General features: G+C 33.5%; 1 protein-coding gene across 9 annotated transcripts in view; it reads left to right on the forward strand.

The window, feature by feature from the left end:
* The first annotated feature begins 3,855 nt into the window (after window positions 1–3,855).
* Window positions 3,856–27,243, forward strand: part of LOC143247365 (forkhead box protein P1-like) — a 277,478-nt gene continuing 254,090 nt past the window's right edge. For 5 of the 9 annotated variants that reach the window (XM_076495324.1, XM_076495325.1, XM_076495331.1 and 2 more), the window contains exon 1: window positions 18,130–18,222. The gene's annotated coding sequence lies outside the window, so the exon portion shown is untranslated. Of the gene's footprint in view, window positions 3,978–15,589; window positions 15,829–18,069; window positions 18,223–27,243 lie in introns of those variants that run through there. The other 4 variants (XM_076495332.1, XM_076495326.1, XM_076495328.1 and 1 more) reach the window with 3 other exon arrangements.

Consider the following 27,243-nt stretch of genomic DNA (forward strand, 5'->3'; position numbering starts at 1 on the left):
GATATTAAGAGGTTTAAACCTTACTGTAGAAGGGTAGTTATAGTGCTCATAAAACTAATAATAATAATAGTAATAATAGTAAAAACAAAACAAAAACTAAACCTATTTTGCTGACTAAATAGGTCGTTTGATGAAGTATTTATCTTGAATTAACACACTTAAAAGTAATTATCACTCGTTATGCTAAATTATGAACTCTATTCTTTTAAATACAATTAAATAGGCAACTTTTACCTATATATTGACATCATACGTGAACATTTTGTTGACGCAAATAAATCTGTAATAAGTTTTATATCATCTTCTAAAAGTACAAACATTTATCTTACCATTTGACATTTTCTATAGTACTACCTCACCTGTTTTGTAATTATCTTGCTGATAATGTCGTTTTACACTTAGGAAGTGGAGTTCCTTGACCTACAGGTTATTATCAGACCAGACTAATAATTCCAATAAACAAGTATTAATAAACTAGATAAAGTGTTTCTGATAATTAAAATAATTATCTACGTTGCTGTATAATAGTACTTCAATCATTATCTGCGTTACTGTATAATATTACTTATATCATTATCTGCGTTACTGTATAATAGTACTTAAATCATTATCTGCGTTACTGTATAATAGTATTTAAATCATTATATAAGTTACTGTATAATGGTATTTAATTCATTATATGCGTTACTGTACTATAGTAGTTAAATAATTATCTGCGTTACTGTATAATAGTATTTAACTCATTATCTGCGTTATTGTATAATAGTATTTAAATCATTATCTGCGTTACTGTATAATAGTATTTAAATCATTATATGCGTTACTGTATAATAGTATTTAAATAATTATATGCGTTACTGTATAATAGTATTTAAATCATTATATGCGTTATTATAGTAATAAGGTAATGCATTATTAACTACCGGAAATATGACCCCTTCACGATAACCTAATGACCTTCAACTCAATTTGAAACTACATTGACGTGTACTTACTCCACGTAAGGAGCGAGAAGTATGGCGAGAAGTCATTAAAATTTCATCCAAATACACGCTCGCCCTTTCAGCGTGGGAGCGTTATAATGTTACGGTAAATCCCACTATTTGTTGGTAAAAGAGTAGCCCAACAGTAGGCGGGGGGTGGTGATGACTAGCTGCCTTCCCTCTAGTCTTATACTGCTAAATTATGGACGGCTAGCACAGATAGCCCTCGGGTAGCTTTGTGCGAAATTCAAAACAAAACAAACAAAGAACAGTGCGAATTTGCGATTACACAGTTTGGGTACATTGTTCACTAGACCATGCTCGTTTCGTCATAGGTGGCATCTTTAAAATTTGAAATTAAAAACAAAAGTCCCGGACGTTTTCTTCTCTTTTTTTTTTTTTTTTTGATGAATATGACAAGGTTCAACAGTTGAAACTTCAAACCAATCATCTTACACAGTCGTACAAATGTTTGCTTCAATTAAACTTATTTTTATTGGAGAAAATTCCCTACTTTACACACGTGTGCCTTTATTGAAAAACGTCTTCATTTGAAGACATTCTAGTTTTTATTGTGTTATAGATTTAACTTACTTTAGTTTGTTCGGAAAAAAAAGCATATATTCGATTTACACCAATTTCTGCTTCTAAGAATTACGGCTGGTCTTAATATATAGTATTTGGTATGATTATTCCTCGTCACACGTGTTATAGCACTTAACTCCATGGAGTAAATGCACGATTGAATCAAATGTTAATGTGGAAGAAATAGAATGGCACACCAAAAACATTAACGTTAAAAATTAACATTAGAAATATATCAGGTTATTTTTTATTTCTCATCACTCATGCGTTGCTTTTGGATAAAAAATAATGAAAAATTTGTTATGAGTAGAATGTTATTAATGTTTTATTTGTATTGTTTCAAAATAGATTCAACATATATATTACAACATAATCGTTCTAAAAGCTAAAATAAAAACAATGTTAATCAAATGAGAGCACTGTTTACGTTACAAATTGTTAGTTGGTGGAACAAGTAAACTGGTGTAAGGCTGAATCATGGGAACCTATGCAACTACAGGATATTAATTCTTTAATCAGGATGTGGTTCTTCCTTTGCAGGCATGTTGTCTTATCATTTCGAAATAATTTCTTTAACGGAGAAAAGTCTGGTCATTTTGAGTTTCCTCCTTTGCAGTAGAATAGTCTGGTCATTTTCAGGTTCTTCCTTTAATGGAGAGTAGTCTAACTCGAGTTTCTTATTTCGCATGTTAGTGGTCTTTAGTCAAGTTGAAATTCTTACTTTATATGGTATTATTTTTAATAAGAGGTTTTTATTTTAAGTGATTGTAGTCATTATCAACTTGAAGTTAATAGCTTATATGGAAACAACCTGATCGTTCAGAATCGAAATATTGTTTTCTATCAGCTGGATATAAGATCACAATATTTTTAATTCTTCAGAAATGGTAAAGGAATATCAATTCCCTGGATAACGACCTGTGACGTTTATAAAGTTATCCAGGGAATTGATAGGATAAAGACCTGTGATTTATTTTTGTTGTATTTTGAAGACGACGGGACTAGAGAATACATGTCTAATACAGGCTAGGCTCAAGTTGAGACAATTTTAGTTTTTAAAGAAAGTGATTGTCTTGTGCAATGAGTTGCCATCGGAAGTGGTGAAGGTTGACATTTTACGAGAGTTTAGAAAGAAGATCTTCTGTTTCCAGAAAACTGAAGGTCCAGTTTAATTTATTACCATTTTGAAAGGTGGGTATCCAGGGGTAGCCTTGAAGGATTTGTTTGTTTGTTTTAATTTTGCACAAAGCTACTCGAGGACTATCTGTGCTAGCCGTCCATAATTTAGTAGTCTAAGACTAGAGGGAAGGCAGCTAGTCATCACCACCCACCGCCAACTCTTGGGCTACTCTTTTACCAGCGAATAGTGGAATTGACTGTCACTTATAACGCTCTCACGGCTGAAAGGGCGAGCGTGTATTTGGATGAAATCTCTTACCTTCTTAATGACTTCTCGCCATACGCTTCAAATACTTAAAATTTCAAATATCATTAAGCGGTGGTATGTCTATATCTGTTTGAGAGTGTACATTATGTACTTTGTGTTCACGTCAAGTATTGAACTCTGGGTTTTTGCCTAATAAGTCCGAACCTCCAGAGACGTGAGATAATTTTATCTAAGCCTTCAGTGTTAAACAAAAATAATGATTTGGAAAAAACGTGTGGAGTTGAAATATAAACCAGATCTTCTGAATGTGGTTGTTAGAAATAAAAAGAAAGTTTTTAGCCTGGCTTGGCCAGGTGGGTTAAGGCACTTCACTCGTAATCTGAGGGTCGCGCATTCGAATCCCGGTCACACCAAGCATGCTCGCCCTTTCAGCCGTGAGGGCGTTATAACGTGACTGTCAATCCCACTATTCGTTGGTAAAATAGTATCCGAAGAGTTGGCTGAGGGTGATGATGACTAGCTGCCTTCCCTCTAGTCTTACACTGCTAAATTAGTAACGGCTAGCGCAGATAGCCCTCGAGTAGCTTCGCGCAAAATTCAAAAACAAACAAGCAAAACAAAAATAGTTTTATATAAATGAAAGTCTTGAAGGAGAAATATATTGTTTATCGAGACTGACGTACATTTTTATTATTATAGATGCACTGTACAAAAAATGGGATACAATCATCTACATGTTTCTCAAATTGTACTCAAGCAAACATGCGTGGTGAATTCTCATTTTTGAACGGAGAGCTTCCAAGCGATGGGAGATGACGTTCTTAATGACGCAAATAAAGTGTACTAGTTTACTGCTGATGAATATAATGTACAATCAACAAAGACTTATGGAGAAAATATGACAGCAACACCGACGGTTATTAAATACGCGTATGTACCAAAGCGTGACCAATAAAGCAACTGCTTGACGTAGACTTCAATATTCGAACGACTTTTTTGATAATAAAGCAGATTACAGAGAGGTATGTTATACATAAGTGAATTAATTTCTTAATTCATTAATATCTTAAATAATACAGTATTTTATAATAGAATCTATTATAAACGATGTATTATTTAAGATTTTTCATAATAATTTTATTCAGGAAACCGAGTTGTATGTTTCATATATATCCTGCACACGTTAATAGTTCGTTTTATTCTAACATCTTAAGTGATTTGTAGGAATAAAATACGGCATATTTTTCATTATCTGTAGAAGATTTCAAAATATTAAAAGGGTTTAACATCATCATTGAACTTTATTTAAAAATTGATCCAAGATACTAGATATACTTCCACAGAGTCCCCGAAAGTGTTCTGTTTTAAAATAAAGAAAACCAAATTTAGGAAAACTGATTTTTATTGCCTGTTCTTGACGTTCATATGTCATACTATGTTACAGTCTACAAAGTGCAAATTCTTCTCGTGATTCGTGGCATGCGCACGTTTTACTGACGTCACGACAGTACAAATTGGAACGTTAAACTTCACTTACGTGACGTCAATTTACTGTCCACTGACTGAGTGACAGACAACAAACTACTGTATAGTGGTAAGAGCGAGTAAAACAGATGATCCATTCTTGCGGCCTTTTGTTCGCTTTCAGGGGAGTTATAAGTTATCCATACTAAATAAGTATGTTATCATATCTATTTTGTCACGTGTCAGAGTACTGGTACACTCGTACTACGGCAGCTTGTTGGATATAATGTAACGAAACGTGCTTAGGTACCTCCTGTGGGCAGTTTTGTGCTGTGCGAATGGTATAAAAGGAAATTCAATGTATAATTACGTCAAAACCTCATTCTGGGTCATAATATGAAAACTCATAAAGCTTATAAAGTTCATATTTATTAGTTTTGTGAACCTAAATACAGATTACGTTTCTGTAACAGTGTACATTGCAAGCCTACCAATTTGTTGCAATTGTATAACCCTGCAGTAGGTAAGAAATAGCTTAGGAACTCTGAGTTCTTATAGACTTCTAGATTTGGCACTGATTTATAATGCTATATCGTATATGACCATTGTATTGTTATGAACTCTGCCTGCTCTAACTATGGTAACTGCTTATAGTGAATTGTGTTTTGTGTGTTTTTTCTTATAGCAAAGCCACATCGGGCTATCTGCTCAGCCCACCAAGGTGAATCGAACCCCTGATTTTAGCGTTATAAATCCGGAGACATACCGCTGTACTAGCGGGGGGCTTATAGTGAATTACAAAGTTAATTATCCTGCATAGATATATTTTACGGTTATCACAATACGTTTTATGCTGTTACACATACTATGGTATCTACTTCGAGGTCTTCATTTTTTTTTAAATATTTTGCTTTTGTGAGATCAGTTTATAAAAATGACTTAGTTGTAAAAATAAGTTTATTGTTCTAATATGATTACAAGACATCTAATTTAACAACGTTTACTATATACTTACTTAATTATATTGGCCCACGTGTGGCCCAATGGTTAGCGTAGCGGACTTGTTGGCCCAACGTTTGCGTTCCATCACAAAAAAACGCGCTATAATAGCGACTGTCAAATCCTATAGTTCGATCGGATCAGAGTAGTCCAATAGTTTGCAGTATGTACTGTTCACTAGCTGCCTTCAATTTTCTAGGAGTTAGCGAATTATGCTTTTGATCGGTTCCTTCCCTCTAGACTGTGGATAACTATGAAGGGATAAATCTTGTGCAAAAGCGTTAAAACAAACAGACTTCCTAGAAATATGAGTTTAATACAAATTCAGCTGCTACACTTATTGCTGAAATTTAATTATTTGTTTTAAAGCTTAAAATGAAACAGGCACGTTTTCTGGTAAGGTAATTGTGAGCTGTAGGTTCTTATAATGCATTTCATTCCTATTGGATTTTAAAATAATTTGAGTGTACTTCATCCAAAATTTAAAAATTATGTTTATTTGTGAATCTGATTTGTGTTTTCAAGTAAACTAAATTAAAACTCTTGTTAATTCTTAGCAGAGTTAGCAGCCGGAATGAACTATGTTTTCACCACTTGTTCATCTAAGGATATTGCTCCATGGCATAGGCAGCGTGTAAGTCTTTTGTTTGGATAAGTTAGTCTGTTGTATGCGCTCGCGTGTATTTTCGGGTGTATACTGTTCAGACGAGTCATTTCAACACCTAAATTGGTGGTGATGACTAGCTGCCTTCCCTCTAGTCTTACACGGCTAAATTAGAAATGGTTAGCTCAGTTAGCCCTCTTCTAGCTTTGCCCGAAATTCAGAAAACAAACAAATCGTTCTCTCTCTCCACATCCTCTATTGCTCTCTCTGTCTCTCTTCCTCCACATTTTTTAAATAATATTTTTGACTTGGTGAGAACAATGGCCTATGAGGGACAGTTTATTTGAGGAGGGTAAACCTACTCAAGCCTACTTTACATGCCGGCCCCACACCGCCATATGAAAATGACTGATAGTGAGGGATATATTTCCTATCAACATACGTAATAAAACGTCAATTTCCACCAGCATGGATGACAGAGTAACAGGTTATTATATACAAAATTCAAGTTAGTAATTATCTGAAGCTTTTCATGTTTATAGATAAGAGCTTCGTATGGAGAAATATCTTTCACGCTGCTTTTGTAATTTTTTTATCTGAAATACTGGAAAACTAATATGAGAAAAACTTCCTGCTTTTAATTTAGTGGACAGGATGTGTTTCCTGGGTATTGTTTAGGGATGGGTTGTTTATTTATCAGTAGAATTGTATTATTCTGTGTAGTGTACACAGTATAGAAATACTTGGGATCGTGAAGCTGTGATCTGATTATCGTAGCCTGCCTTTTACAAAGTGACTTCACCCATAAATTAATTGTTCTGGCCTCATTCCGAAGCCTGTCTTTGCTTAAAGGGTTTATAATTACGAACTAATATGTTTATTTTGTATTTACTTGTCAAATGTCATAACACGAATTTCTTGCAACAGGATTTGTATTACTTACAGTAAGGTGTATTTGGTAGGTTTACTGTTCCGTCAACATTTTAAGTAACAGGTTTCTTTACAGGTTTAAATTATTTTTGATACATTTAGTGTTTTTAATTACGTAACCATATGTACAAAACACGTAAACGCATATAGTTGTCGCTTTTATATTAAAGTATCCAAAAGCTACAGAATAAGCTATTCTGCTGTGCTAGTCACAAGTATCAAAACACTATTTTCAGTATTATAACTTTCAGTCTTACCGCTAAGCCATCAGTGGGTATTCCAATATTGATATATATTACTGTGTACAGCTTCCAGATTCAGCATTAAGCTTGAGGGCTTATAACATTAAAATCCGTGGTTTGTCCTGAGGTGTGCTCAGCTACTGGGGAACTATGTGCTTAAGAACAAACATTATATTTAATAAACATTATTAACTCAGGATTGCTTACGATTCCCAAAAATATTATTTAGCATTTTCTATGATCTTAATGTCTTTAAATTATATTATTAATGGGATGGATAACTTTATAGCATAATATTTATTTAATTTGATTGCTACTAGATGCCTCTACCTTCGCAATAGTCTTCTCAGTAGTCTCGACTGTCAAATACAGTGGAGTTGTTCCAGCTTGAACAAAATTGTTGTGAGTCACACTTGTGTGACGTCTGTCACTCATCTGACTGTAACATTTAGATTTTATTCTAAACTGTGCGGTTTTGTTTCATTTCCGGTCAAACGGTTGAAAATATTGGATTTCAAATATCAAATGGCACTATCTACAACATCGTATAAAATACACAAAAACATTTTTATTATCCGATCACAAGTGCAGTAACTTCCACAGGAACTCAAATCATTGAAATGTTTAACTAGGTAATTTCAATACCCATAATTTCAGCCTACTAAAAAGATTTGTTTTACTGTTTCTTATAACTTGTTTTTAGTTTGTTTTTTGGAATTTCGCACAAAGCTACTCGAGGGCTACCTGTGCTAGCCGTCCCTAATTTAGCAGTGTAAGACTAGATGGAAGGCAGCTAGTCATCACCACCCACCGCCAACTCTTGGGCTACTCTTTTACCAACGAATAGTGGGATTGACCGTAACATTATAACGCCCCCACGGCTGGGAGGGCGAGCATGTTTGGCGCGACTCGGGCGCGAACCCGCGACCCTCAGATTACGAAGCGCACGCCTTAACGCGCTAGGCCATGCCAGGCCCCCACTTGTTTTAAGAAACTCGTGCATTAATATACTGTTGTGTTAAATCTGCATCTTTATAACTTAACAAGTAAAAAACACAAAACACTTGAGATATAAAATAAGTTGTGTCGATGTTTCCAGATGAAAAAGAACAGTTTTTAAACACGTTCTCTAGCTAGTGCGACCATATTTCTAACATCACGCAAAACAATGACTTTTAAGTCAAGACCAGGACAGTCATTTCTCGAAATGACTGTCGATCTCTGGGTTTCTGATCAGTAAATATTTGTGGCGCTATTAAAAAATTCGTACATAGTTTTGTAACCGTTAAACATAAGCGCTCAGAAGGAAGAAAAACACTGATAGAGGTGAAGCTAAGGGTAAAACTATGGTAAAAGTAAAGGTAGTACATGTGATGACAAATAATATATTTTTCAATGAGTTAATTCAAATAAATTGGTAGGTTTATCACTTAGTCAATTTAAACTAATTACAACAAATGTAACAATTTTTATTGAGTGATACACACACACACAAATACAAAGTGTAAGAAACATGAAATATAAGGAGAAATGATTTGGTTGCACTATAAAAGTGACTGTCAGTCCCTTATTCAACCCAAATAACCTAACAAGACTATTGTAATGGCTGGTACTAGTGTGTGGTTGCTTTCTCTTCAGATAGGTATTCAGAACTAGGAACGAATACAAATAAATTCAGGATTTTTCTGAATTAGAATGTTAGCTCACATGTTCCTGAGATGTCATTCATGTTAAAAATTTCAGTTCCTCAGCAAACAGAAGAGAGTGATCGACGGCTATATATTCTTGTTGTACTTAATTTTTATGGCTAATATAATGTGTTTGTATGTATCTTAATAAAAATATGGATTAACCATAAAAGTCTAATAACTACATATGTATGTGAACTAGACCATAAACATATAAAAACTAGATATACTGACTAGATCACAAACATGTGACTACATATACTGTAACAGCTCAATGTATTATCATCACATTTATAGCTTTTTGTTGTTTTTAGTAATTTCGACATAAAACCGAGTTCTGAGGACAAAACTATTTCAACATTTATCCAAGAGTTATTTATACAAATCACTAAATAATAACAACTTCAATAACAAGGTGAAAATTCCGGGCATTATCTTAGTTGAGTGATAACAAAATACGTGGAGTATTTTCCTGCTTTAGCGGACAAATATCAGTTTATGCCCATGTTTACAATAACAGCGTTATTTATATTATAGTTTCCTTTGTGAAAGCATGAACTTCCTGGCGTTACTATTAATATCTTAAGATAAAAGTTAGTCGTTCTATATAGGGAGAATGAAGGTGTTCCAAGGAAACTTCTACGTATAATGGTCTCAAAATACATTGAAAAACTGTACGTGAAGTTCTAAGATACTCAATTTTTTTGTTAATTAGCGTAGTTTATTTGAAAAACCTCGATTTTCTATGAAAAAGTATTACATGACGGTTTTAATTTACTATATTTACATTTTAACGTATTCTTCCAAGTTCTGTTGTTTAGACATAATGCTTTAATCACTTTAATTTCAAATACCTTAAGTATGTGACAGTACTAAAACTACTCAAAGCTAGATATGCTAAACAACACATTTAACATTCACTTACGTCGAACAGCATACTGAGCTGGTGTAGAATAATTATTGTTTGGGAGATGTGAGGACATCTTTACTGAGCAGATGTAAAACAGTCATTGTTTGGGAGATGTGAGGACATCTTTACTGAGCAGGTGTAGAACAATTATTATTCGGAAGGTTTGAGATCATTATTGCTGAACAATTGTAGAACAATTATTGTGCAGAACGTGGAAGAATATTTTTCCTCAGCAGGTGTAAATAGTTTTAGTTCAGAATGATTGAGAACATTCTCATAAGTTGGTGTTTCTAACATTATGTAAAAACGATGACAACAATAGCACAGACAGGAGTGACAATAAAGATGAAACAAATCGTAAAAATGAAGATGACACAAGTGATAAAAGTGGAGTAACACAAGTAATGGATGTGGAGATAACACAAGTGGTAACAGTGAAGTGACACAAGTGGTTAAAAATGAAGTGACACAAATATTAAAGTTAAGATAACGGAAGTGGCAAAAACGACGATGACACAAATGTGGGAAGTGAATATACCAAAAGTGGTAAAAGTGAATTCACATAAATGGTGAAAGTGAAGATAACACAAGGGATAAAAGTGTGAAGTGACACAAGTTGTAAAAGTGAAAATAACGCAAATGGAAAAGCGAAGATCGCAAAAATGATAGAGGTGAATATACCACAAGTGATAAAAGTGAATTGACACAAATGGTGAAAATGAAGAAACAAGATTACACAAGTTCTGTAAGTGAAGATACCACAAGTGGTAAAAGTGAAGTGACAAAAATATTTAAAGAGAAGATAATACAAGTGGCAAAAGTGAATTCACACAAATGATGAAAGTAAAGATAACACATGTGATAAAAGAGAAAATGACACAAGTGTTACAAGTGAAGATAACGAAAGTGGTAAAAGTGAAGATAAAACAAGTGGTGAAAGTGAAAATGACGTAAGTGTTGTAAGTGAAGATAACATAAGTAAAAAAGTGAATTAACACTAATGGTTAAAGTGAAGATAACACATGTGGTAAAAGAGAAGATGACACAAGTGTTACAAGTGAAGATAACATAAGAGATAGAAATGAAATAATACAAGTAGTAAAAGTAAAGATAACACAAGTGGTAAAAGCGAAGATGACGAAAGTGTTGGAAGTGAAGATAATACAAGTAGTAAAAGCGAAGTGACACAAGAATTGGAAGTGAAAATACAACAAGTGGTAAAGGTGATGTGACAAAAATGGTGAAAATAAAGATAACACAAGAGGTAAAAGTGAAGTGACACAAGTATTGAAAGTGAAAATAATACAAGAGGTAAAAGTAAAGATGAAAAAAATGTTGGGAGTAAAGATACCACACATTGAAAAATTGAAGTGATACAAATGGTTAAAGTGAAGATAACACAAGTGGTAACAAAGTGTAAAGTGAAGATAACATAAGTAGTAAAAGTGAAGTGACAAAAGTGGTAAAAGTGAAGTGAAACAATTGGTGTTAGTGAAGCTACCACAAATGGCAATGGTAAAGTGAATATTATTTTAAGTGAAGATAATACAAGTGGTAAAAGTGAAAAATCACACGTGTCGGAAACTAAGATAACACAAGTGGTAAAATTGAAGATAACACAAGTGGGAAAAGTGAACTGACACAAATAGTAAACGTGATGATAACAGAAGCGGTAAAAGTGAAGTAACACAAAAAAATGAGGTAAAGGTAACACAAGTGGTAAAAAGTTAAGTGACACAAATATTAGAAGTGAAGATAACACAAGTGGTAAAAGTGAAAATGACAGAAGTGTTGAGAGTAACGATGACACAAAATATAAAAGTGAAATGATAAAAGTGGAAAAGTAAAGTGACATAAGTAGTAAAAGTGAAGATAACACAATTGGTAAAAGTAAAGTGACAAAAGTATTTAAAGTGAACATGACACAAGTGATAAAAGTGAAATGGCACAAGTGTTGAAAGTGAAGATAACATAGAGGTAAAAGTGAAGATAACACAAGTAGTAAAAGCAAAGATGATACATGTGTTGAAAGAGAATATATCGCACAGGTAAAAGTGAAATGACACAAATTGTGAATTAAGGATAACACACCTGGCAAAAGTGAAGACGACACAAGTGTTGCAAGTGAAGATAAAACATGTAATAAAAATGAAGATGAGAAAAGTGTTGCGAGTGAAGATACCATAAGTGGTAAAACTGAAGTGACACATGTGGTAAAAGTGAAGATAACGCAGGTGTTGAAAGTGAATATAACACAAGCGGTAAAAGCAAAGTGGTAGAAGAATTGGAAGTGAAGATAACATAAGTGGTAAAGGTGAAACGACACAAGTATTAGAAGAGAAGATAACGCACGTGGTAAAAGCGAAGATGACACAAATATTGGAAGTGTCATATACCACAAGTGGTAAAAGTGAAAATACAACAAGTGATAAAAGTCAAGTGATACAAATGGTAAAAGTGAAAGTAACACAAGTGGTAAAAGTGAAGGTAACACAAGTGGTAAAAGTAAAGCGACAAAAGTATTGAAAATGAAGATAACACGCGTTTTAAAGGTGAAATGAAAAAGAACTTAAAGTGAAAATAACATAAGTGGTAAAAGTAAAGATGACACATGTGTTGGAAATGAAGATACCACAAGTGGTAAAAGTGAACATAACATAAGGGGTAAAAGTGAAAATAGCACAAGTGTTAGAAGGGAATATAACACAATTGTTAAAAAGAAAGATGACACAAGTGTTGAAAGTGAAGATAACACAAGTGGTATAAGTGAAGATAACAGAAGTGTTGGAAGTGAAGATTCAAAGGGGAAAAGTGAAGTTACACAAATGGTGAAAATGAAGAAAACACAAGTGGTAAAAATGAAAATGACACAAGTATTAGAAGTAAATATAACGCAAGTGGTAAAAGCGAAGATGGCACAAATGTTAGAAGTGGATATAACAACAAGTGGAAAACGTGAAGAAAGCGGAAGTGGTAAAAGTGAAGTGACACAGGTGGAAAAAGGGAAGATGATACAAATGGTGAAAGTGAAAATAACACAAGTGGTAAAAGTGAAATGACAAAGGTTTTTGAAAGTGAAGATATCACAAATGGTGGAAGCAAAGATACAACAAATGGTAAAAGTGAGCTAGATACCAAAATTGTTGTAAGAGAAGTACCACAAGTGACAAAAGTGAAGTGATACTAATGGTGAAAGTGAATATAACACAAGGTAAAAGTGAAATGACAAAGGTTATGAAAGTGAAGACAACACAATTGGTAAAACTGAAGTTTCACAAGAGGTAGTAGTGAAGTAATACAAGTAATAAAAGTGAAGTGACATAAGTGGTAAATATAAAGTGACAAAAGTATTGAAAGTAAAGATAATATAAATGTTAAAAGTGAAAATGGCAGAGTATTGGAAGAAAGGTAATACAAATGGTAAAAGTAAAAATTACACAAGTGTTGGAGGTGATGATGAAACAAGTTGTAAAAGTGAAGTGATAAAATTTATAAAAGTGAAATGACACAAGTGGTGAAAATGAAGTGATACAAATGGAGAAAGCGAAAAAAACCAAAATGTTATAATTGACGTGAGAAAATTATTGAAAGTGAAGAAAACCAGTGTTGTAATTGATGTGAGAAAATCACTGAAAGTGTAGAAAACCAAAGTGTTGTAATTGACGTGAGAAAATCATTGAAAGTGAAGATAACGCAAATGGTAAAAGTGAGTATTACACAAGCGGCAAAAGCAAAATGACACAAATGGTAAAAGTGGATTGACAGAAGTGAAAAAAGTAAGATAACCCAAGTCGTAAAAGTGAAGTGACACAAGTGATAAAAGTGAAGATAACACAAATGGTAATATTGGCAATGAAAGTAGTGAAGATAACCCAACTGATAAAAGTAAAGATACCAAAACAGGTAAAACTGAAGTGAAACAAATGGTGATAATGAAGATAACACAAGGGGTAAAAGTGAAGTTACACAAGTGTTGAAAGTGACGATAATACAAGTTGTAAAAGTAAAGCGACAGAAGTAGTGAAAGTGATTATAACGCAAGTGTTGAATTTAAAGATAACACAAGTGATAAAATTGAAGAAAGCCCAAGTGGTAAAAGTGAAAATAAAACAAGTGATAAAAGTGCATTGATACAAGTGTTTGAAGTGATTATTAGAAAAGTGGTAAAAGAGAAGTGACACAAATGGTAAAAGTGAAGATGACATAAGTTTGAAGGGAAGATGGCACAAGTGTTTGAACTGAAGATAACACAAATGGTAAAAGTGAAGTGACACAAGTGGTTAAAGTGAAGATAAAACGAGTGTTAAAGTGAAGTTACACATATGGTGAAAGTGAAGATGATACAATTGTAAAAGTAAAGTGACGCAGGTATTGGAAGCTGAGGTAACACAAGTAGTAAAAATGAAGATGAAACAATTGTTGGAAGTGAAGATAAACCACGTGGTAAAGTGAAGATAACACAAGTGTTAAAATTTACGATAACACAAATGGTAAATTGAAAACGACACAAGTGTTGGAAGTGAAGATAAAAGAAGTGGTAAAAGTGAAGATAAAGCAAGTAGTAAAAGTGAAATTACACAAGTTGTGAAAGTGAAGATAACACAAGAGGTAAAAATGTAAGTAACGAAAAGTGGTGAAAGTTACGATAATACAAGTGGTAAAAGAGAAGATAACGAAAGTGTTATAAGTGAAGGTAACACGAGTGATAAAAGTGAAGTAACGCAAGTATTATAAAAGAAGAAAACACAACTGTAAAAGTGAAAATGGCGCAAGTGTTGGACGTGAAGATAGTACAGAAGGTAATAATGTAAGATCAAACAAGTTTTAAAGGTGACGATAGCACATGTGGTAATTAAAAGTTAAGTTACACAAACGTGAAAATGACGATAATACAAATTGTAAGGTAGAGTGACACAAATATTGTAAGTTAAGATAACACAAGTGGTAAAAGTCAAGTGACACAAATGGTTGAAAGTCAAGATGACAGAAGTGGTAAAAGAAAAGCATATGGGTAAAGAAAGCACTAACCTGACGATGACCGAAGAAGGTCGAAACGTTGTTCGCTCCTCTATTCATGCTTTCTCTACCCATACCAGCCGTTTTTAAATATATAAAGATAACACAAGTGTTAAAAGTGAAGATGGTACATGTGTTGGAACAAGTGGTACAATATAAATGACACAAGTGGTGAAAGTTAAGATAACACAAGTTGTAAAAGTTAAGATGACACAAGTGGTGAAAGTGAAGATAACACAAGTGGTGAAAGTGAAGATAACACAAGTGGTAAATGTGAAGTGACACAAGCGGTAAAAGTAAAGATAACACAAGTGATAAAAGTGAAGCGACAAAAGCGGTGAAGTGGTAAAAGTGAAGATGAAACAAGTGTTGGAACTGAAGATAACAGAAGTGGTGAAAATAATTGTATTTGGTGGGATGAGGATTCCAAGTTAAACACTCTGATCACTTGGCCATGCCGGAACCTCTGCTAATTAACAATGTCTAAACGAAGACTTATCAACTGGTATAAAGATGAAAGAAAAGAAAAGAGCTTCGAATTTCAAAAGTGAAGATTACTTTGAACTGTTCTGCAATAACACAGTTCAAGAACCCTTCATTGTAATTTTCTTCCTCAGCTTGGTTCCCTCTGTTAAGGCTACACTAGCAACATCACAGTCACATGGTGTGTTACTAGATGTACTTCCCAGAACTACTGACGTGTTTATTTTATTCTTGTTGACAGCATCTACCATTAGATCCAACACACTCCTTAACACAGCAAGGACATGACAACACTAAACCTCGCTTGTTCTCGGGAATCACATTTTTACTTCTAAATAAATCCTTTGTTCAAAAAACAAGTTTCAAGACGCATGTAACTTGAAATGGGCTGTAAGTCAACTTACTATTTACACCAATATTATGTTGGTACGTGAAAGGTAAACTAACAACTACCGGTTTCTTTGGAATAGTCGACTATTCAACCTGAGGGGTAACAAATTTTCTACACAATCATGGACTGTATCTTCAGTATCAATGGTATGAAATTTATTCAATTTCAAAACTTTAATCCAATAAATGATAACTACTCGAACTATGACTAAATTAATTTTAGAAGTATGGTGAGACTTTAATGACTCAAAATTAAATCTAAGTGTATGAACATCATGATGAGAATCTAATGACTCAACATTAAATATAAGTGTATGGACATCATGATGAGACTCTAGTGACTCAATATTAAATCTAAGTGTATGAACATCATGATGAGACTCTAGTGGCTCAACATTAAATTTAGCTGTACAAACATCATGATGAAACTAGCGACACAATACCGAAATACTAGACCTGAATATCGTCATGATATTCATACAGCTGGTTTGATGTTGAGTCACTAGCCTCTGTTACCGTATCTAGTCAACTAAAATATCTAATAAAATTTTATTTTTCATTCTATCAAGAAACATCGATTTGGACTCTTAATAAACTGAACGAGTTATTAAAAAAATATTTAGGTTTTCCAAATGTCGTATGCAGAACATCCTTACTAAGTCGAATGAGTTTTTCATAAGTGTATATTCAGTTATCAAAAATATTGTGTGCAGGACATTGTCATTATGTCTGTTAGCTTTTATTCATAATTCTATTGAACTGTACTAAACACTGTATGCAGGACATATTCATTAAGTCTAATGAGTTTTTATGAGTGTATTAAACTGTTCCAAACCCAGTATATGCAGGGCATTTTCATCGAATGTAATGCTTCTTCTGATAAGTCTATTCAATTATTCCAAATTTTAATTAAGGCTAATGCGTTTTTGAAATGTCAATTCAAATATCACTTACGTTATGATTTTTTGTATTTATCCATACAGTTTTCGAACATATAAAAAACTATAAAAAGGACAACTTATTTAATTTTCATTAGTTTTACTACATGTATGAGGCTTGTATATATATGAATTATAATTACAGTCAGTAAAGTTTTGTTTTTTTCTAAGACGCGTTTCATGCTTCCATAAGATCATAAACAAGCAATCATACGGCTCGAGTGCACGTATATCTGTATATAATCACATGGTTCAAGTATAAATAAAACCATGGATAGTCACATAGCTTGAATATACTTAAGGCCATAGATAATCACACAGCTCAAGTTTGCATATAACCACAGAAAATCACATCTCTTGAATATATTGTGTGCATCCGTTAGAAAAACATTGCAAGTACATTTTTATGATCGAACAATGAGTGATGTGTTAGGTCTATTGCTATATACGCACACACACGTGAGCAGGGAAAGTAAAGTTCTGTGATACAAAAAATTATGTTTATATAGTTGTAGCGCTTATGATATTTGACGTAGGTGTGTGTTACTTGTTAGCGATAAATTTCAACAATAAACAAGCAGTTCCCTTGCTATATAATAATATATTGAAACAAGTCAAACGTATATACAAATGTTCGTTACTCTGTTGATTATCACAGTTGTATCCATAGATTTAAGTAATTTTATCTTTTTCGTCAAAGTTCATACAATGTGTGTTGGCTTTTCATTTCATAAATTAGAACCCCATTTCAAACACATTGTGTACTCGCCTGCCTGATACGTAACCTGTAATGTCTCTAACAGGTAAATTTTAAGGCCACTAACCACCGGTAGGGGAGTTGTTGTTTGTTATTAGGCACAAAACTAGGCAAAGGGCTATCTGTGTTCTGCCCACCACGGGTATCAAAACCCGGTTTCTAGCAGTGTAAGTCCGTAGGCATACCGCTGTGCCACTGGAGAGCCCGGTGATAGGAACATGTCTTTAATAAAGGATAACACAAAATAAGAACTGTGTATATTCAGGACATGTGTTAGATTTTTCTTTTCTATCCAATAAATAATCGACATGATCACGCAATAGTGAACAAGCGCAGAATGTTTATCAAGTTTATGAGTTTGGAAAATATGTAATGTTTTTATAATAACCAGTTTTAAATAACATATATGTGTTATTCACTAGCGACAAAATTACCGAATATCTAACCTCAGGACAGCTTGGTGCTATAACACTCGCTCCGTTTAGACGTTCAAGTAATTTGGTTTTCACCTCTAATCGGCAGGTGCGTGTGACGTCATAGATGTGACGCTCTTATAGTTTATTACGCAACAAAGAATTGTTTCTTAACGAATTAACTAAGCCGAAAATTGATATTTGTGTCGCATTTTAAAGATAATTACGTAAAAGAAACTTTTTGCCATAATGCTTAAATAATAATTTAGGTGGGGCGAAGAACTATTTCTATATAAGCGCAGCGCCTTGCAGCGCGGAGTGATATATTTGTATTTACTGAAAGCGTGCCGCGCGGTGAGTGTTGCCTTTCACGTCCGATTTAGGGAGCATGTCAACGGCTCTCTGGACCACGATGCTTGGCGGCAGCATGGAGGTAGGATTTTCTTTTCTTTATTTTATGATGCGATATAAGTCGTTGTGAGTTTACTCACGTGTTTCCCAGTTGCGTATATCAACTGTCTATTGTAGAATGCATAGAACTATTTGTAATATGTCTAATAAAAAAGTCAAAAGCGAAAGCAAGTAAGACAGAAAGATGAAAACAATAATTTGCATACCAGTACGGGGCCGGATAAGGGAGCGCGCGCCATTGGCATTATATTATGTTATTCAAGGTTACAACTCACGCTGCTAGAGGGAGCGAAAAGCGTGCTTGGGACAAAATTTATTGTTCTTTGTATGTCTGTAGCTTTATCTATAATCGTATGGATGGCGTGTTCATATTTTGCTCGTAATTGCTTATAGTGTTCGATAATAAATTTATATATATTTTTTTTAATTAATAACAAAATAATTGTTGGGTAGAAAAGATTTTATTACTCTAATATCTTAAGAGAAGAACATGTAAATATGTCAATTTCCAGAAAAAAGAATTATATTGTTAACAACGGAGCATTTTTACCACAGCCATATCATTATTTTGAATTATATTTCTTGTGTTACTGATTTACGAGAGCTGTTACGTCATATCGTGGGGTTTGTGATGAGTAAAGAGATGTGTTGTACGAAGACCAAAAACTAAGTTTCTAGGCCCGTTCAAGCGACTTGTCACTTTGTGTTATAAAATCGGTTTGTTAATAGCCTGTATTTTCTTTAATGCGCGTGCTTGTTGTTGTTGTTTTTATAAATTTTAAGGACAGAAAGATATTAACATGTACAAACGAGACTGGGAGTTAACTCCCCAGTGTAAAATGGTTTAAAGTTTGATGCGCAATTCTTTATATTTGTATTCTTAAAATCTATCGTGAAACATCGGATGTAAAGTTATCAGCTCGTTTAAAAATAGAGAATAATAATAACCGTTAAAAACCTAAATAAATGGGAAATTTAGACAAAAATTCCATATTATTTAGGAAGATAATTTAAAATCTAAACAATATTTTAAAATTACTGGCATATTCTTTAGGAAAGTATTATTGTTTTCAGTTATATTAATTGGGGTAGTAGCACTGTCAGACAAGAACGTTAATTTATATGTTTATTCAAATAGCACAAAACAATGAAAATCAGACAGGTAATCAGTGCCATCATGATTAGCGGTGATTTGCACAAGAACTTCTATTGATTTGCTTGTTAGAAATTAAACACAAAGCTACCTGTTTCTGTGCTATGTCCATTGCGGATGTCGAATTCCAGTTTCTAGCAAATATACCGCTGTGACACTGTGACATATCTATTGAAAATAACAAGGTTTTGCTGACCAAGTGACTTATAATAACTAAATATTTTTATTTACTACAATGTAAATCACTAATTTTTCAACCACGTATCTTTCAGTTGCTTGAACAGTTAAATTCGACATATCCTGTCCGTTTTCCTGTTTCTATCTCAGCAACTACCAATAACGTTTAGCGAGATTTACTGTATCGAGTATCATTAAAATGTAACTTCTTCTCCTATTTCTATTTTAGTAAGTACCATTAAAATATAGCCTATATCCTGTTTGTACTTTAGCAAGTACTGTTAAACATGGGTTCGATTCCCCTCGGTAGACTCATCAGATAGCCTTATGAGGCTTTGCTACAAGAAACCCACACACATACAGTACCGTTATAATATGTCCTGTTTTCCTCTTTCTACTTTAGCAAGTACCGTTAAAATGTAGCCTGTTTGTCTGTTTATATCTTAGTCAATACCGTTAAAATATAGTCCATTTTCCTCTTTCCACCTCAGCCAGTAATGTTAAAATGTAGCCTATTTCTCTCTTTCTACATCAGCCAGTAACGTTAAAATGGTACCTAATAAATAGGAGGTAAAATAGCTATTATTTAACTGTGGTACTGTAGCTACCTAACAAATAAGAGGTAATAATAGCTATTATTTCACTGTGGTATTGTAGCTACCTAACAAATAGTAGGTAACAGTAGCAATTATTTAACTGTGGTACTGTAGCTACCTAACAAATAGTAGGAAACAGTAGCTATTATTTAACTGTGGTACTGTAGCTACCTAACAAATAGGAGGTTACAGTAGCTATTATTTAACTGTGGTACTGTAGCTTTCAGGAGGTTTTCTTCTATCACCATCTTTCTCCATCCATGGCAACATGAGTGTTCCACGACAGACACACATTTTGTGTTTGTTTTGTGTCGTTGTTACAATTTTCATAATCTTAATAGTTAGACATTTTTGCAAATGACATTACAAAGTTTTATTTCAAGACCAATTAGATTAGTAATGACAAACTACAGGAAGATATACCACGAAAGTTTGGTTGAAACAGTAGTTAAATAAGATGTGATAAATTACATTTTTCCAATGAGAAAGACTGACACGTTTGTGAAAGAAAGCGACTTACTTGGACATAATAAGTGGAGATAATTTAAATCGTTTATATGTTAATACTACATTCTTTGAGGTAGTCTATCATTAAATAATTACTAGTCAGAAAGTATAGCTGAAAATATCTGGTAAACTGGGATTATAACTCTAAGGAGAACTAGTTAAAATATACGATATGAAAACTGAAGTGCTAAGTTTAACACTTACAACTTTACTTTATAAAGACACTGTGCTATTCTTAACCTATATTGGATGGCGGTTGTTTTTTTATTTGGTCTAAAATTTTTCCTAAATCTAACTTTTCTACCAACATATGGGGCGGTTTTACATAATTCTACGTAAGTAATATAATGAACAGTAAGATTTTACGGTAAGCGATTAAGGATATAAGTTCCGTTATAAAGTATCGATGTTATATTTACGTTTATTTTAGGTGCTAAATATTTAGGTTAGAATTTTGTTTTAAACCTAAACTTTCTACCGAAACCCATGAAAACTCAACGCCAGAAAATAGGACTCCCTTCTGAGTAACGACGTGTTGTTACGTCATAGCGTCTGGGTCGGGTAGAGCAGGAATTATGTAACCAGACGGTCATGAACAAAAACTCAAAACCCGTCGTACAAACAGCCAGCCTCGTTTTATGTCCCGGACCATTTTGTTCATTTTCGCAGCATTCGCTTTCCTTTACACCTGGAGTGTACGTGTATCATTATAGAATGCTGATGTTTACATTACAGTATGCCTCATATTACGAGAGTCCGAGGGAAACTAAATGGTTTTCATACAGTTTCGTAAAAGGAACGCGATTTGTATCAAAACCAGTTTAGCAGAGGTCTGTGAGGTAAACAAAAAACGAACAACGGCATTTGTATGAACTTCGTAATTCATAACAATTATTGTTGATTGCTGATAATTGTTTCTCAGACTTGGAATTTTCAAATAAAAAAAAGCGTCGAATGTTCAGTTATACGCAAAAATGGGCCTGTTGAGATCAGTGTGCTTGAAAAAATAAGGTTAGTCAATGTGAGAATACTGTAGTTGTTTAAAATACATTTTCTACGTTTAAAGCGAAAACAGCTTCAGTGAAACGTTCAAATTTTTGAAAAATAAGTTGTGAAAATTATTTCATTTTGGAGAAATCTATTAAAATAATTAATTTTTTAACTAGAAAGACGAAAATGGAAAATTTACAGGCGTGTTAAATAGCAATACACGAGGACTATCTACGCTAACCGTCCCTAATCTAGCAGTGTAAGACTAGAGGGAAAGCAACTAGTCATCGCCACCCACCGCCAACTCTTGGGCTGCTCTTTTATCAACTAATAGTAGGATTGATCGTTACATTATAATGTCTTTACGGCGGAAAGGGGGAGTATGTTTGGTGTGACGAGGATTCGAACCAGCAGATTACGATTCGAGTACCTTAAACACCTTGCCATGCCGGGCTTAATAACAATTCGAAGTATTAAGAAAGATACAAAGTACATTTTACTTTTATTTTCTTAATAATGATGAGAGCAACAACTTGAACTTATACTGTGAAAGGTTAGAAAAGAACACTATATAACAACATATTTCATATGTTCAGGGCATGAACATAAATCAGGTAGGAACTTTCATAAACTGAGGACAGTGGAATATAAGATAATGAGAAATTCTAGAAGTTTAAGAACTGGACACAAAACTCAGAGTAAGATCCGTTAGGTTAGGGACGTAACTTCCACGCGTTGAGAACAGAAGCGCTGAGAAATATTTACAAATGAAGACAAGAGCATAAAAAGATCAACTTTCAAAACACGATAACAGGAATATAAAACATTCAGAATTCTTTGCAAGCTAACACATGGAACGTCTTGCTAATTTAGAATAAGAAACTAAGAAGCTATTCATGAGATCAGGACAAGTGTAGAAATTGATGATATACTGAGGACAGTTAAATAAAACACAGAGAGACCTTCAAAGGAAATAAGGCACAACATTTCACAAGTTTAGGACAGGAACAGGAAATAAAGAACAACTTTTGCAGTTTCAGATCAGTTTTATTAGACTTAATTGAAATTTTCCAAGTTGAGAAAGTTGCATCAAGTACAGAAAGAATTCTACTAACTGAAATAAAGAACAAAGATTATTGAAAAACTTTCACAAACTAAACACAAGAAAATCAATAAATTTTATATTTGAAAATTAAAAGCTGGAAAATAAAATGCATAAGAATATTTAGAAGCTGAAAATCGAAGTATGAAATTTGTTGATAAATAAATAAATAATACCCTTAAGTTAATACCCTTAATAAATAAATAATACCCTTAATTTGGGAATAAGAACATAAAGCACGAAAACAACTTATAAAATGAAGGATAGAATATCATAGAACCTATCACTACTGACCTTCAAGGACAGCAAACACAAAAAATACTCCCTTTGAATATCTCCTATTCTCATTTTGTGGTTCTTGTGTTTTCGAACATTTTATGTTTTCGAATCTCTCACAAAATGAGGACGTGAATACAAAAATGTAAAAAAATCTATAAGTTAAGACAGAACTGTAAGAAGTACGTTTATGTGTTTTTTCTTATAGCAAAGCCACACCGGGCTATCTGCTCAGACCACCGAGAAGAATCGAACCCCTGATTTTAGTGTTGTAAATCCGGAGACATACCGCTCTACTAGCGGGGGGCTGTAAAAAGTAAATAAACTTTCACTACATGAGATAAAAAAAAAAACATTAACAATTTGGGCAAATGAAGGCGTCGAACATTAAATGTAGGAAATATATCAGGGGAAATATTGTTGAGAATTTCACAGCTTCAGGTTTGAAACATAAAAAGGAAAAAACTTTTCATAATTTCAAGTTACGAAGATGACATGTTAAGACACTTCCAGAAGCTGATAACATAACACGAACAGAAACTTCTAACACTTGTGCAAAAAACATGGACTGTTGAATGAAAACTGAAACAAAGGACGTCAACTAGCTTTAGATGTACGAAGTATTGAGAAATGTTCAGAATAAATCGTTCACAAACTTCTACAAATTGAGGAAAAGAAATAAATAGAAAGTTTTTATACAAAAGAATGAAATGTTGAAAATCTTCCACAACATGGGGGAAAGGAACATTAATATTTTGAAAATCTCAGAAGTTTTGGACAAAAAGGTATATAATATATAAACATTCATAAATAAGAGCAAACAAAAATCGTGTTACAACTTGCATAAGTAGAGGACTCAACATAAAATGTCGAAATACTTTCAAATACTTAGCACGGTAGCATAAGATGCAGAATTTTCATAAATTGAGAATAGGAACGTGAGATGTTGAGAACTTTCGTTATTTAAGGAACAGAGAGTGAACATAAGAAGTTGGGTACTCAGAGTTTTACAAGTTGAGGATAAAAGCGTAAATAAAGAAAAAAACAATTATAAATTAAGGACTGATATATAAAGCTTAAAATATGTCATGAAATATGGACAGTGGCTTAAAATCAAACAACAATCAAAAAGTTTAATACAGGCCATAAAAGGTTGAAACTTCCACAACGTGAGATTTTTATATGTTGAGGTAAGGACAAGGACTGAAAATCTTGAGAACGTCCTGATATATCGGAACATAAACATAAAATACAAAATAACTTTCAGAAACTCAGGAGAGAAATATAGAATTTGGAAAACTGATAAGACGAACATTGTATGAAAAAAACTCCCGTAAGTTAAAAACTGAATATATAATGTTATGATATTTTGATACGTTTAAGGCAAGAACATGAAATGTAGAGAAAATTCTTCTAAGATGAGGGTATGAACAACTATGTTAAAAGTTCCACAATTGACAAAATAATTCAAAAGCTTCCACAAGTTGAGAAAAGAAACGTCAAACGTTGACAAACGTTTTCAACTTATGAGGAACACATAAGGTACAGAGAAAATGTTCACAAGTATAGAATAATGTTACAAAACTTTCTCAAATGATAATATGGTCACAAAAAAGAATAGAAACTTTCTCATTAGGATTAAGATAAAAACACATCACATTAAAGATTTGTGAGTAACATAAAGAAAGTAACAATATGATCACAAGTAACAGAGAAACTTTCGTATTAAAATTAAGTGCATAAAAAATAAGACAGGAACTTTCTTGGTTAATATTTCTCTGTCTCTTATTACTAGAAGAAAACGACAATAAATGTTTGTCTTTGTTTGTGTTGAGATAAATAACAAAATACGTAAAAATCATTAACGGAAAGAATGATCACCGAATGCTAATTTTTTATAATTTTTTCCTTATGGTTTTACTATTTAACTTCATTAAAATGTAATTATTTTTACTAAAATATGTATATATTACATGTATTAAGATAGTGATATTAATGTACAACGAATTGAAGTATATGTGTTTTATACATATATATATACGCATTTTAAACACATATATATATATATTTATATGTATTATATGAAGTATATCATTCAAAAGTTTCTATATGCACAGCTATATTTTCATATTTAGAAAGAGAGGGAAGTATATTAAAGAAACTAGCACATTTTAAGAAGAATCGACAATTTTTATATTTTAAGAAGAACGCAAGAGGAACATAGGTTAATAAACATAGACAGTTTCTCGCATCTTCAAAATGATTTGAATGTAATAAAATAAACTGATAGAAAATGAATGAAACTACACATATCAAAACGTACATAAGTATTTCAAACCATATATCAAAACGTACATAAGTATATCCAATATTGTTTAATTTTAAGTAACTTTATTGAAATTAAAAAAAAAAAGATTTAGATATTGAACAGGCTGGGCTGAGCGAGGCCCAATGAGTAGCAGGATTAGATTTCAATCCGAGAATTCAAGGTTTACAGTCCTTGCCTGAGAAATGTATTTCGCAATTTGAAACCTGGAGTGCGCCAGAGGAATGATGATGAAATTCCACTGTCCGATCAGAGTAAAATAGCCCAAGAGTGGACGGGTGGGTGGCTGTTTACTAATAACTAGTCTATTAGTACAAAATTAGGATAGTTATGCGTCAAGATTCCTTTCTTATAGTTTACGCAAAAACCTCTGTAACTAAACTAAACACGGCTAAAATACACTAATGTTTAACATAGTGTTGAAAAAATATTGTAAACACAGTAATGTTGTTACCCAGAATAACATCCAAAGATAATGATCGTGATGTACATGCCGGACAAATATCCAGAGTTACTTATTCTGATGAACATGCCGGACAAATACCTAGACTCACTTGTCGTGATGTACATACCGGACAAATACCCAGAGTTACTTGATGTGATGTATATGCTGGACAAATACCCATAGTTACTTGTTGTGGTGTTCATGCCGGACAAATACTCAAAGTTATCTGTAGTAAACTACATGCCGGACAAATACCCGGAGTTACTTGTTGTGAACTACATGCCGGACAAGAAAACCAAAGTTACTTGTCGTGATGTACATGCCGGAAGAAATACTCAGAACTAATGGTCGTGATGTATATGTCGAACAAATACCCAGAGTTACTTGTTGTGATGTATATGCTGGACAAACACCCATAGTTACTTGTTGTGGTGTCTATGTCGGACAAATGCCCAGAGTTACATGTAGTGAACTACCTGCTGGACAAAACCCGGAGTTACTTGTTGTGAACTACATGCCGGACAAGAAAACCAAAGTTACTTGTCGTGATGTACATGCCGGAAAAAATACCCAGAACTAATGGTCGTGATGTATATGTCGAACAAATACCCAGAGTTACTTGTTGTGATGTATATGCTGGACAAACACCCATAGTTACTTGTTGTGGTGTCTATGTCGGACAAATGCCCAGAGTTACATGTAGTGAACTACCTGCTGGACAAAACCAGGTTACTTGTTGTGAACTACATGCCGGACAAGAAAACCAAAGTTACTTGTCGTGATGTACATGCCGGAAAAAATACCCAGAACTAATGGTCGTGATGTATATGTCGAACAAATACCCAGAGTTACTTGTTGTGATGTATATGCTGGACAAACACCCATAGTTACTTGTTGTGGTGTCTATGTCGGACAAATGCCCAGAGTTACATGTAGTGAACTACCTGCTGGACAAAACCCGGAGTTACTTGTTGTGAACTACATGGCGGACAAAAAAAAAACAAAGTTACTTCTCGTGATGCACATGCCGGAAAAATACCCAGAGTTACTTGTGATGTCCGTGCCGGACAAATACCCAGATATATTTGTCGTAATGTACACGATAGACAAATACCCAGAGTTACTTCCTGTGATGTGCATGCCGGGAAAATACCCAGAGATACTTGTTGTGATGTACATTGCAAAAAAACATCCAGAGTCACTTGTCCTATTCTACATTCTGGACAAATACCAAAGTTATTTGGTGTTACATGCCAGAGTTACTTGTAGTGATGTGCGTGCCGGACAAATACTCAGAGGTACTTGTGATTACATGCCGGACAAATACCGAGAGGTACTTGTTCTATACATGTCGGAGAAATACCGGGAGTTACTTATCGTGCTGTACATGCTGGACAAATACTGGAAGTTAGTTGTTGTGATTTATATGGCGGACAAATACCCAGAGTTACCACTCGTGATGTATATGTAG

This window comes from Tachypleus tridentatus, chromosome 3, assembly GCF_004210375.1.
Source record: "Tachypleus tridentatus isolate NWPU-2018 chromosome 3, ASM421037v1, whole genome shotgun sequence".
In the NCBI taxonomy this organism is placed as follows: Eukaryota; Metazoa; Arthropoda; class Merostomata; order Xiphosura; family Limulidae; genus Tachypleus; species Tachypleus tridentatus.